Consider the following 11,400-nt stretch of genomic DNA (forward strand, 5'->3'; position numbering starts at 1 on the left):
AATTAAAAAGTTGTACGAATTCAATACAAAAATTCTTTACAGTTGTATTAAAATATGAAATAAAATGTATGTAGAAAATGAGTCAGTTTTAGAACATATGACTCATATGTATGAGGTCCTCTGTTTGAAACTTAGCACTGCAGAATAAAAGAGAAACTTACACACATGTGCACTCCCTTTTGGTGTGATAAAACCAACCAATAGGTAAAATGTCTACACACTAAAAACATTAGGCATTATAAAAAGAGATAAAGTATAAAAACAAATGATAAATTATAAAAACAAATAAAAAACTCCACATCATGGATTAGTCATACAAAAAAGATAATTAAAATGATCATTGTACCTATATATTTTTAGTTTTATCCATGTCAAAATATTAATTCAAGTTTTCTTTTTTAATATAATTTTTATTTTAATTATAGTGGCTTACATATCATTCACAGTAGTATTTTAGGTACATATTAACATTGAATCAGGGGAATTCCCATCACCGAGTTGTCCTCCCCCACCTCCATTCCCCTCCTGCCTCCCATATCCACCCTCACTCCTGGGGAGGTTAGTATGAGTGGTCCCCTCTGTGCCTAGCTTACTACTTAGTGAACTTACAACTGTTTTTTGGTCATGGTACCTCCATTATATTCCCTTCTAATTGGGAGGTGGGTACTTCAAGTTTTCATAGAAATAGAACAAGAATTGTAACCACTCTAACATAGTATTCTGACAGAGAAGAAGAAAATAAAGGTATAAAGTCTGACTTAAATCAATATTTTAAAGAAAGAGTAATTGAGAAATCATGGTATTAGAACAAAAACAGATGTAGATCAATGGAATACAATAGAGTATTAATATGATTGGCATATATTTGGTCATAAAACATATGTAAAAGGAGCTAAATCTATATATAATATAGAAAGTAAAGCCTTTTCAATGAATAGTGATGGGATGTAAAAATGTAAGAAAAAAATGAAAGAAACCAAACAAAATTTAAATAAAAAGTGGAATAAAGACTTAGATGTTACATCCCAAACTATAAAATACACTGATGAATTATTAAAAATACACTCAAAACTTTAACAAAAGAGATATATTTGGAGATTCAACTCCTAAAAAGGAAATGAGTAACATTTCCTCATAAAAAGGAATAAAAAAAGGAAAAAGGTAAACAAATGGACATACATTAAATTGAAAAGCATTATATTTAAATAAACTACCATAAAAATAAGGCCTTGCAGTTGAGAGAATATAATTGTAAAAATGCATATGACAACGTGTTCCAGATGAAAAACTTCATTTTGGATTAAATAAAAAGTCACACAACTCAGCAAATGAATAGTCAGCCCAATCAAAAGGTGAGGAAAAGACCTGAGCAGATGCTTCTCACAAGATACACAAATGATCCACAGTAAAAAAAAATATTTTTAAAGCATTCAGTCCTTTTAATTAGATACTCTGAATGAAAGCATTCATTCATTATTCCCTTGCTATAAGTTTTTGCTTCTTCAGTTTCTTCTGTGAGATCTTTTTCTTTTGTTCAACTTATTTAGGGTCTTAGTAAGAATCATCTAAGATAGCATGGAGGTAAGGCATTTGCTTTGCGTGCAGAAAGTCGGTGATTTGAATACCGGCATCCCATATAGTCCCCCGAGCCTGCCAGGAGCTATTTCTGAGTGTAGATCCAGAAGTAAGCCCTGAGTGTTGCCGGGTGTGACCCCCTCCCCCAAAAAACAAACAAAAACAAACAAAAGAATCATCTCAATGTGGCAGGGAGAACTCATGCATGGGTTAATATGCCCATGAGCCCTGTAAGTGCTGCTGCGCATCTTGGTTGTTTTGTTCACCTGGGTATGTTCGATGACTAGAGAATCAGCATCTAAACCCTTAAGTTCAACATTTTTCTCTGCATTTTTAAGCACGTGCAGTAAAATTCAGTACTTTTGGGGGCCAATGACCCTGTGTCCAGCCCCATTGTTTAACCCAGGCATACTTACCAACATCCCAGGAACGCAGGAAGGGCACACACTGCTTCTACACTACAGGGTGACATCCTTCATATTTTGAGTGGCTTTTCGGATATGCATGCCTTTGATGGCCCGAGTTGTTTCCTGAGTGTTCTTGAAGTGAACACAAAGGTTCGAGCCTCTGGACTAGCATGATTTAGTCAGGTTTTTCAGGTTCAGCAAATAAGGCACCATCTCGAGGGACCACTCTCAGCCACTTGCGAAGAGTTTTGTTTTGTTTTGTTTTGTCTTGGTTATTGCCTATTTTTGTTTTTATTGGAAGCTCAGGTGCCATATGACAGTTCATAAAACGGATTCAGAGGTGTTGGGGGAAGAAGGGGAATTAAAAGTGAACTGGGATGGGAAAGAAAACCCACCAGGAGGACTTAAGAGTTGGATGCTTCCTTCTAACCCTATTTTAGGAATCCATTTTTGTTCACAGGCACAATCCCAGGGTATCCCAGCCTACCTCTCTGGTAAATACCTCTCTCTCCTCTCTCTACCTCTCTATCTCTCTCTCTGCCTCTCTCTCTCTTTCGACCCCCCTCTCTCTTTCACACACACACACCACAGACTGACTCACACACACCTCTTCTTTTCCTTGGGGGAATATTTTTAATTACTGTTTTAATATTCTCGCTTGTGATTAGGCTCTTTAGGTTTTCTACTTCCTCCTCATTAAGTTTAGGAGATCACGTTTCTAGGAATCATTCAATTTCTTCTAGGCTCTCGAGTTTATTTTAACAAAGTAAAGTTATTCAGAGTAAGCTCTCAAGTTGGCTTAGATTTTTATGGGTTTTATTCTCTTTATTTCTCCTCTTTATTTCCGCATCCTATTTATTTGAGCACTTTCTCTTTTTTTCTTTATGAGTCTTGCCAATGATTTTTCTACCTTGATTATTCCTCTGAAGAAGAAGCTCCTGATTTCATTGATTCTTTTATTTCTTTCTTTCTTTCTTTCTTTTTTCTTTTTTTTTTTTTTTTTTTTTGGTTTTTGGGCCACACCCGGCGGTGCTCAGGGGTTACTCCTGGCTGTCTGCTCAGAAATAGCTCCTGGCAGGCACGGGGGACCATATGGGACACCGGGATTCGAACCAACCACCTTTGGTCTTGGATCGGCTGCTTGCAAGACAAACACCGCTGTGCTATCTCTCCAGGCCCGATTCTTTTATTTCTTTCTTGGTTTTTATATCATTGCTTTCTGCTCTGGTTTTATTCTTTATTTTCTTCCACTCATCATTGGATTAGTTTGTTGTTGGTTCTCTATAAATTAAGGTGTACATAGAATTGCTTTTCTTTTTCTTGAATGATTTCTTTTTTAATTGCTTCAAACTTGACTAAAACTAAAAATCATAAATGAAACATAATTGAAACAAAATGGTTTTTCCTAATTTCCAACATCTCACTTTAAGTGCATATAGATTATTGTATTTTAAGGTAGACATCATATTAATTTTTCCCAATTGTTTAAAAGAATAAGGTAAGCTTATAACTGACTTCAGAAAAATATTTTTCAAGTTAGATCTTATGTTTAGAAGCATTAGATTCAGAATAAAATTAAGAAACTAGTACAACAAGAACCTATATACTTGAATTCCTTATTTCTACTAGCATTAACAAATTACATATATGTTATAATTAATAAACAAAAGACAAAATATTAACAAAGTTCACAGTTTATTCATATTTTCTTTCATTTCCTTCCATCTTCTTTACTTTTTTCTTTATTTCTCTTTCCTTCCTTCTTTCTTCTTTCCCTTTTTTCCTTTTTATTTTTTACTTTTAAATTTAAGTTTATTTTTATTTAAGGACCCTGTTTACAAAATTGTTCATGATTGTATTTCAGTCATACAATATATACCACACTTTACCAGTGCACATTTCCCTTTGCAAATGTACCCAGTTTTTCTCCCACCCTCCCCCTCTGTTAGCCTCTAGGGTTGATATTTTACTTTTTTCTTTTTTTTTTTTCATTTTGATACTTCAGTTTGCACTATTGTTAATGAAGGTTACCATGCATATCACTTTATCCACTTTCAGCCCAAAAACCTAAGCCTAGAGTGATCAGATTCAACTTTCATTGTCATTGTCATGGTCATTGGTACTTTCTCTGACCTGATTGAACTGTTTTACTATTTGTGGCAAGCTTCAACCATACACTAGTCCCCCTGGCCATCATCTCTATTGATTTTAGATATTACTAGCATACTATTACTTTTCTTATATCCCAAAAATGAGTAAAATTATTCTATATCTACCACTCTCACTCATTTTATTCAGCATAATACTCTATATTCACACATGTATAAGCAAATTTTATGACTTCATTTTCCTATCATCTGTGTAGTATTCCATTTAGTTTCTTTATCCACTCATCTGTTTTTGGACACTTTGTTTTTTTCACATTCTGGTTATTGTAAATAATGCTGCAATGAACATAAGAATGTAGAAGGCTTTTATGCCTCATGAATATCCATATAATTCAGCGACCCCACTCCTAGCAATATGCCATAGTAACCCACAAACACCATGCTGTTGACATTCTTAAAAATACATGAAGTTGGGGCCAGAGAGATGGCATGGAGGTAAGGCATTTGCTTTCATGCAGAGGGATAGTGGTTCAAATCCCAGCATTCCATATGGTCCCCTGAGCCTACCAGGAGTGATTTCTGAGCATAGAGCCAGGAGTGGCCCCTGAGCGTTGCCGGCTGTGACCCAAAAACGAAAATAAATAAATACATAAATAAATAAAGTTTATATTTTAGACAAGGTTTATCTTAGATTTGAATAAGAATTCTTTTTGTAAAGAAGAGTTACAATGCATAGGTGTTCTTTTATTATTTGTTTGGTTTTTATTTTTGTCTTGGGGCTACATCCAGCAGTGCTCAGTGATTATTCCTGTTCAAAATGCTCATGAATAACTCCTGGTATGCTTGGTGACCTTAGGAATGGCTAGTATTCAACCCAAGTCAGCTGCAAGCAAGACAAGTGTGCTGCCTGCTGTATTATTTCTCCAACTCACATAGGTGTTTTTTTTATAAAAATATTGATATTACTTATAAGCACATTTTTATAAATATTTTGGAATCATGAAATATTTTCATCCCTTTATTTGCTACATGTCTATTTTTGATCCTTGAAAGTTTACAGGAAATAGGAATATAAATATGCTTAACAATTTTTTGCATTAAAAATTATCATTATTTTAGGTGAGTTCTTTTAGTTGAATATATACCAAATATTATAATTTATCTCATAATGAATGATTTAGAAACAGTATTCTATCAAAATAATTAATTGATAATTAAATTTGAATCATAATTTATATGTGTCAGTTGGAGACTTTTTGGAGAAGGAATCACCAAAATTATTTATAATGTTATAATTATTTCTTAAAGAGGAATTGGACCGTGAGAAATTGTGAGTGCTGCCTATGTGTGTCTGTCTCCTGTTCTGTCACCTGAACCTCTTGGGAGTGGGCCGAAAGAGGCTCCAGCAGAGCATGGCCACTCCGCTTCACTACACGGCTGTGTGTTCTTTCTAAGGAAAGAATGCCATTGAAACAAGAAGAAGAAATCACACTAAGAATTGTGCTGGAGGCTGAACTCTGCTAGAACTCAGATGCCAGCATCCTTATATGCAAGTCTTCTGTGCTGTGCTCCATTTTCAGCCTGATTTCATCCTGTGTGTGGCTCATCTGTGGATGGCTCGCCTTCTCTGAAGCCTTCCCCGGAGCTGAGCTTACACGCCCAGAAAGGGGAAGCACTGAACTCTGCTGGAACTCAGATGCCAGCACTCCTATCTGCCTGTCTTATGTGATATGCTCCATTTTCAGCCTGATTTCATCCTGTGTGTGGCTCATCTGTGCACGGCTCTCCTTCCCTGAAGCCTTCCCTGGAGGTGAGTTTACAAGCCCAGAAAGGGGAAGCTCTGAACTCTGCTGGAACTCAGATGCCAGCAACCCTATCTGCCTGTCTTCTGTGCTGTGCTCCATTTTCAGCCTGATTTCATCCTGTGTGTGGCTCATCTGTGGATGGCTCGCCTTCTCTGAAGCCTTCCCCGGAGCTGAGCTTACACGCCCAGAAAGGGGAAGCACTGAACTCTGCTGGAACTCAGATGCCAGCAACCCTATCTGCCTGTCTTATGTGATATGCTCCATTTTTCAGCCTGATTTCATCCTGTGTGTGGCTCATCTGTGCACGGCTCTCCTTCCCTGAAGCCTTCCCTGGAGGTGAGTTTACAAGCCCAGAAAGGGGAAGCTCTGAACTCTGCTGGAACTCAGATGCCAGCACCACTATCTGCCTGTCTTCTGTGCTGTGCTCCATTTTCAGCCTGATTTCATCCTGTGTGTGGCTCATCTGTGAATGACTCGCCTTCCTTTGAGCCTTTCCTGGAGCCTTCCCTGGAGCTGAGCTTACATGCACAGAAAGGGGAAGCCACTGAACTCTGCTGGAACTCAGATGCCAGCACCCCTATCTGCCTGTCTTTTGTTCTGTGCTCCATTTTTGGCCCGATATCACCTGGTGTGTGGCTTATCTGAGGATGGCTCGCCTTCCCTGGAGCCTTCCCTGGAGGTGAGCTTACACGCCCAGAAAGGGGAAGCCACTGAACTCTGCTGAAACTCAGATGCCAGCACCCTTATCTGCCTGTCTTCTGTGCTGTGCTTCATTTTTGGCCTGATTTCATCCTGTGTGTGAATCATCTATGGATGGCTCGCCTTCCCTGAAGCCTTTCCTGGTGGTGAGTTTACAAGCCCAGAAAGCGGAAGCCACTGAGCTCTGCTGGAAATCAGAGGCCAGCACCCCTATCTGCCTGTCTTCTGTGCTATGCTCCATTTTCAGCCTGATTCCATCCTGTGTGTGGCACATCTGAGGATGGCTCACCTTCCCTGGAGCCTTCCCTGGTGGTGAGTTTACAAGTCGAGAATGGATGGAGCCAGAGGAGCACGGCTGCTCTGCTTTGCTACCTGGCCGTGCATATCATTTAGCCAATGAATACAACCACAATGTGTAGAAAAACCCACAATACAAGTGTGACAATGGGGAAATAACGCAGGCCAGCACCAGACATAAAGAATGAAGATGGCAACTCTGATGACTTGAACATGACCAACAACTAGTCAGTGTCTCAGATAAGGAGTTTAGAGTCGCAATATGGAAGATGTTCAAAGAACTCAAACAAAGTATAGAAGAGAACACTAATAAAAATCAAGAGAATATAAAGATAGAAATCAGAAAACTCCAAACTAAAATTTCAGATCAAATAATAGGTCTGAAAAATTCAGTAGATGAATTGAAGAAAAACATGGTTGAGCTTTCCCACGGATTAACAGCAGCTGAGGGTAGAATTAGTACACTGGAAGATGAGATGAATAAAAATTCCATATAGCAGAAGAAATTGGAAAAAAAAAAGTCAAAGCAAATGATCAAACAATGGAAATATTACTCAAAGAATGGGAGCAAATGAAAATAGAAGTCTATGATAAGCTCAACAGAAACAACTTAAGAATCATTGAAGTCCAGAGACACAGGAAGAAAATTTCCAGGAAGAATCAACGGTCAAGAACATGATTAAAGAGAAACTACCAGAGCTAATGAATACATGTGATCAAATCCTGCATGCCTGAAGAGTACCAACTAAAAGAGACCCCAGAATAAACACCCCAAGACACATCATAGTCACAATGATGAATCCCACAGATAGAGACAGAATTCTGACAGCAGCAAGATCGAAAAGAGAAATTACATTCAAGGAAACATCCTTGAGATTTACTGCAGACCTGTCACTGGAAGCACTCAAGGCCAGAAGGCAATGGTGGGACATAGTGACAAAACTCAATGAAATAAATGCTTTGCCTAGAATACTGCACCCAGCAAGACTCACTTTCAGGTTTGAAGGAACAATACACGGTTTCACAGACAAACAACAGCTCAGAAACTTTACAGACTCAAAACCATTCTTAAAAGAAAAATTGAACGGCCTACTTTAAAACAAGACTGACCAACAGACACACCAAACTTTGATATAAAGATGGCACCAAGTCCCAGGACAATTCTTTCTCTCGATGTCAATGGACTAAATGTACCAGTTAAGAGACACAGAGTTGCTAAATGGATCAAAAAACTTCATCCAACCTTCTGCTGCCTACAAGAAATGCACCTGAATAGCCAGAACATAGACTCAAAATAAAAGGCTGGAGGAAAATCATCCAAGCAAACAACACCCATAAAAAAGCTGGAGTGGCCATACTAATATCAGATGATGCAAACTTTATACTTAGGAAAGTTGTAAGGGACAAATATGGACACTTTGTATTAATCAAGGAATATGTACAGCAGGAAGAAATCACTCTCCTAAACATATATGCACCGAATGAGGGGCCAGCAAAATATTTAATATAGTTGTTGACAAATCTGAAAAATTATATCAAAAACAACACAATAATTGTGGGAGACCTCAACACGGCATTGTCAACACTTGACAGGACAACCAGACTGAAACCCACAAGAATATACTAGACCTAAAAAGAGAAATGGAATAAAGAGGCCTAGTAGATATATACAGGACACTCCACCCCCAGAAGCCTGGATACATGTAATGTACATGGGAAATTCTCCAGGATAGACTACATACTAGCACATAAATCAGACCTCCATAATATCAAGAGGATACAAATTCTGCAGGCTACCTTCGCTGACCCCAAGGCACTGAATTTATATGTGAACTACAAAGTGACACAGAAGAAAAACTTTAATACCTGGAAGTTAAACAGCCTAATTCTGAATAACCAGTGGGTCCGAGATGAAATCAAAGAGGAAATCAAAACCTTCCTAGAAACAAATGACAATGGAGACACAAACTATCAGAAGCTATGGGACACAGCAAAAGCGGTACTGAGAGGAAAATTTATAGCTTTGCAAGCACACATCAGGAAAGAAGAAGGGGCATACCTGAGTAGCTTAATGATGCAGCTCATAGAATCTGAAAGTACTCAACAAAAGAACCCAAAAATAGGGAAACAGAAGGAAATAACAAAGCTGAGAGCAGAAATCCATGAAGTGGAAACCCGAAAAACAATGCAAAAGATCAACGAATGCAGAACTTGGTTCTTTGAAAAAATAAACAAGATTGATAGATCACTGGCAAAACTGACAAAGAAAGAGAGAGAGAGAAACTTGATAACTCGTATTAGAAATGAGAAAAGAGAGATCACTACTGATATGGTAGAGATCCAAAGGGTAATCAGAAACTACTTTCAGAAACTCTATGCCACTAAAAATGAAAACTTTGAAGAAATGGTTAAATTTTAAGACTCTTATAATCTTCCACAGTTGAATGAAGAAGATGTAGCATATCTAAACACACCCATCACTATTGAGGAAATGAAGACAGTAATCAAATCTCTGCCCCAAAACAAAAGTCCAGGCCCAGATGGAGTTACTAATGAATTCTTTCAAACCTTTCAAAAGGAAATTCTACCAATCCTGGCAAGACTCTTTCATGAAATCTAAAAAAAAAAGAAACACTTTCAAATAGCTTTTATGAAGCCAACATCACCTTGATACTTAAACCAGACAGAGATGCTACCAAAAAAGAAAATTACAGACCAATACCGCTGATGAATAAAGATGCAAAGATCCTAAACAAAATCCTTGAAATAGGAATCAATGCCTCATTAAAAAGATCATCTTCTATGATCCAGTAGGTTTTATCCCAGGAATGCAAGGCTGGTTTAACAACTGTAAATCTATCAACATAATACACAACATCAACAACAAGAAAAATAGAAATCACATGATCATATCAATAGACGAAGAGAAAGCATTTGATAAGGTCCAACACCCATTCTTGATTAAAACTCTCAGCAAGATGGGAATGGAACTAACCTATCTCAATATAGTTAAGGCCATCTAATCTACCACAAGCCAGAGGCAAACATTGTCCTCAATGGAGAAAAATTGAAAGCCTTTTCTCTAAATTCTGGCACAAGACAAGCTGTCCTCTCTCACAACTCTTAATCAACATAGCACTGGAAGTACTTGCTATAGCGATTAGGCTAGAAAAAGATATCAAGGGAATCCAGATAGGAAAGGAAGAAGTCAAGCTCTCACTGTTTGCAGATGACAAGCTCTCACTGTTTGCAGATGACATGATACTCTACCTAGAAAACCCTAAAGTCTCTACGGGAAAGCTTCTAGAAACAATAGAGTCATATAGCAAGGTGGCAGGCTACAAAATTAACACACAAAAATCAATGGCCTTTCTATACACCAATAGTAATAAGGAAGAAATGGACTTAAGAAAACAGCCTCATTCACAATAGAGACACACAAACTCAAATATCTTGGAATCAACTTGACTAAAAATGTGAAGGACCTATACAAAGAAAACTATAAAACTCTGCTCCAAGACATAAGAGAGAACACGCGGAAATGGAAGCACATACCCTTCTATTGGACTGGCAGGATTAACATCATTAAAATTGCAATACTTTCAAAAGCATTGTACAGATTTAATGTGATCCCTATAAAGATACCCATGACATTCTTCAAAGAAGTGGATCAGGCAGTTTTGAAATTCATATGGAACAATAAACACCCTAGAATAGCTAAAGCAATCATTGGGAAAAAGAATATGGGAGTAATTACTTTCCCCAATTTTAATCTGTACTACAAAGCAATAGTTATCAAAACAGCATGGTATTGGAAGAAAGACAGGCCCTCACCTCAGTGGAATAGGCTTGAATACTCAGAGAATGTTCCCCAGACATACAATCACCTAATTTTTGATAAGGGAGTAAGAAATCCTAAATGGAGAAAAGAAAGCCTCTTCAACAAGTGGTGTTGGCACAACTGACTAACCACTGCCAGCAGTACCACTTGAGTTGCATAGAAAGTCTACATTGCAACATTGCAAGTAGGTGTGTGATCAAGACTTTATGTTAAAAACTTTTAAAAAGTAAAATTGATAACACACATATTTCAAGTAGAATTTCTTTGCTTTTTTTTTAACATTTTTATACTATAGCTGCAAACAGAATGTTATCTTTGTGGAATCTGATATCCCCATTGGACTTTGATAGCAAAGCAAAGCTAGACTTGCAAAGAGTCAGGAATGGATTTCTCTCATCTTTGTGACATTTCCCAGAAGTACTTGTCGAACTTTAGGGAAAGCACTTGGATCTGATCTGGAGTTAAAGGAAATTTATTTTCAACCTATTTTCGCAAGAAATGGGCTCCCTTTTGCAGGGATAGAGCAAAGGCCAGAATGAAGGCATCTGCCTAGAGGCTCTTGGTACCTCTATGCCTGATAAGAATCAAAGTGTAAGATACACGAAGAACTGTAAAAAGCTGAGAGTACTTGATTGTTTTAACTGAAACAGAATCTGTATCACCTACCT

At 37.6% G+C, this 11,400-nt stretch overlaps 1 pseudogene; it reads right to left on the bottom strand.

Annotated features, from left to right (window-relative positions):
• Positions 1-1,473: 1,473 nt before the first annotated feature.
• On the bottom strand, positions 1,474-2,195 carry LOC126000612 (60S ribosomal protein L17-like; annotated as a pseudogene).
• Between the last annotated feature and the right edge of the window lie 9,205 nt (positions 2,196-11,400).

Source organism: Suncus etruscus, assembly GCF_024139225.1.
Source record: "Suncus etruscus isolate mSunEtr1 chromosome X unlocalized genomic scaffold, mSunEtr1.pri.cur SUPER_X_unloc_3, whole genome shotgun sequence".
NCBI lineage: Eukaryota > Metazoa > Chordata > Mammalia > Eulipotyphla > Soricidae > Suncus > Suncus etruscus.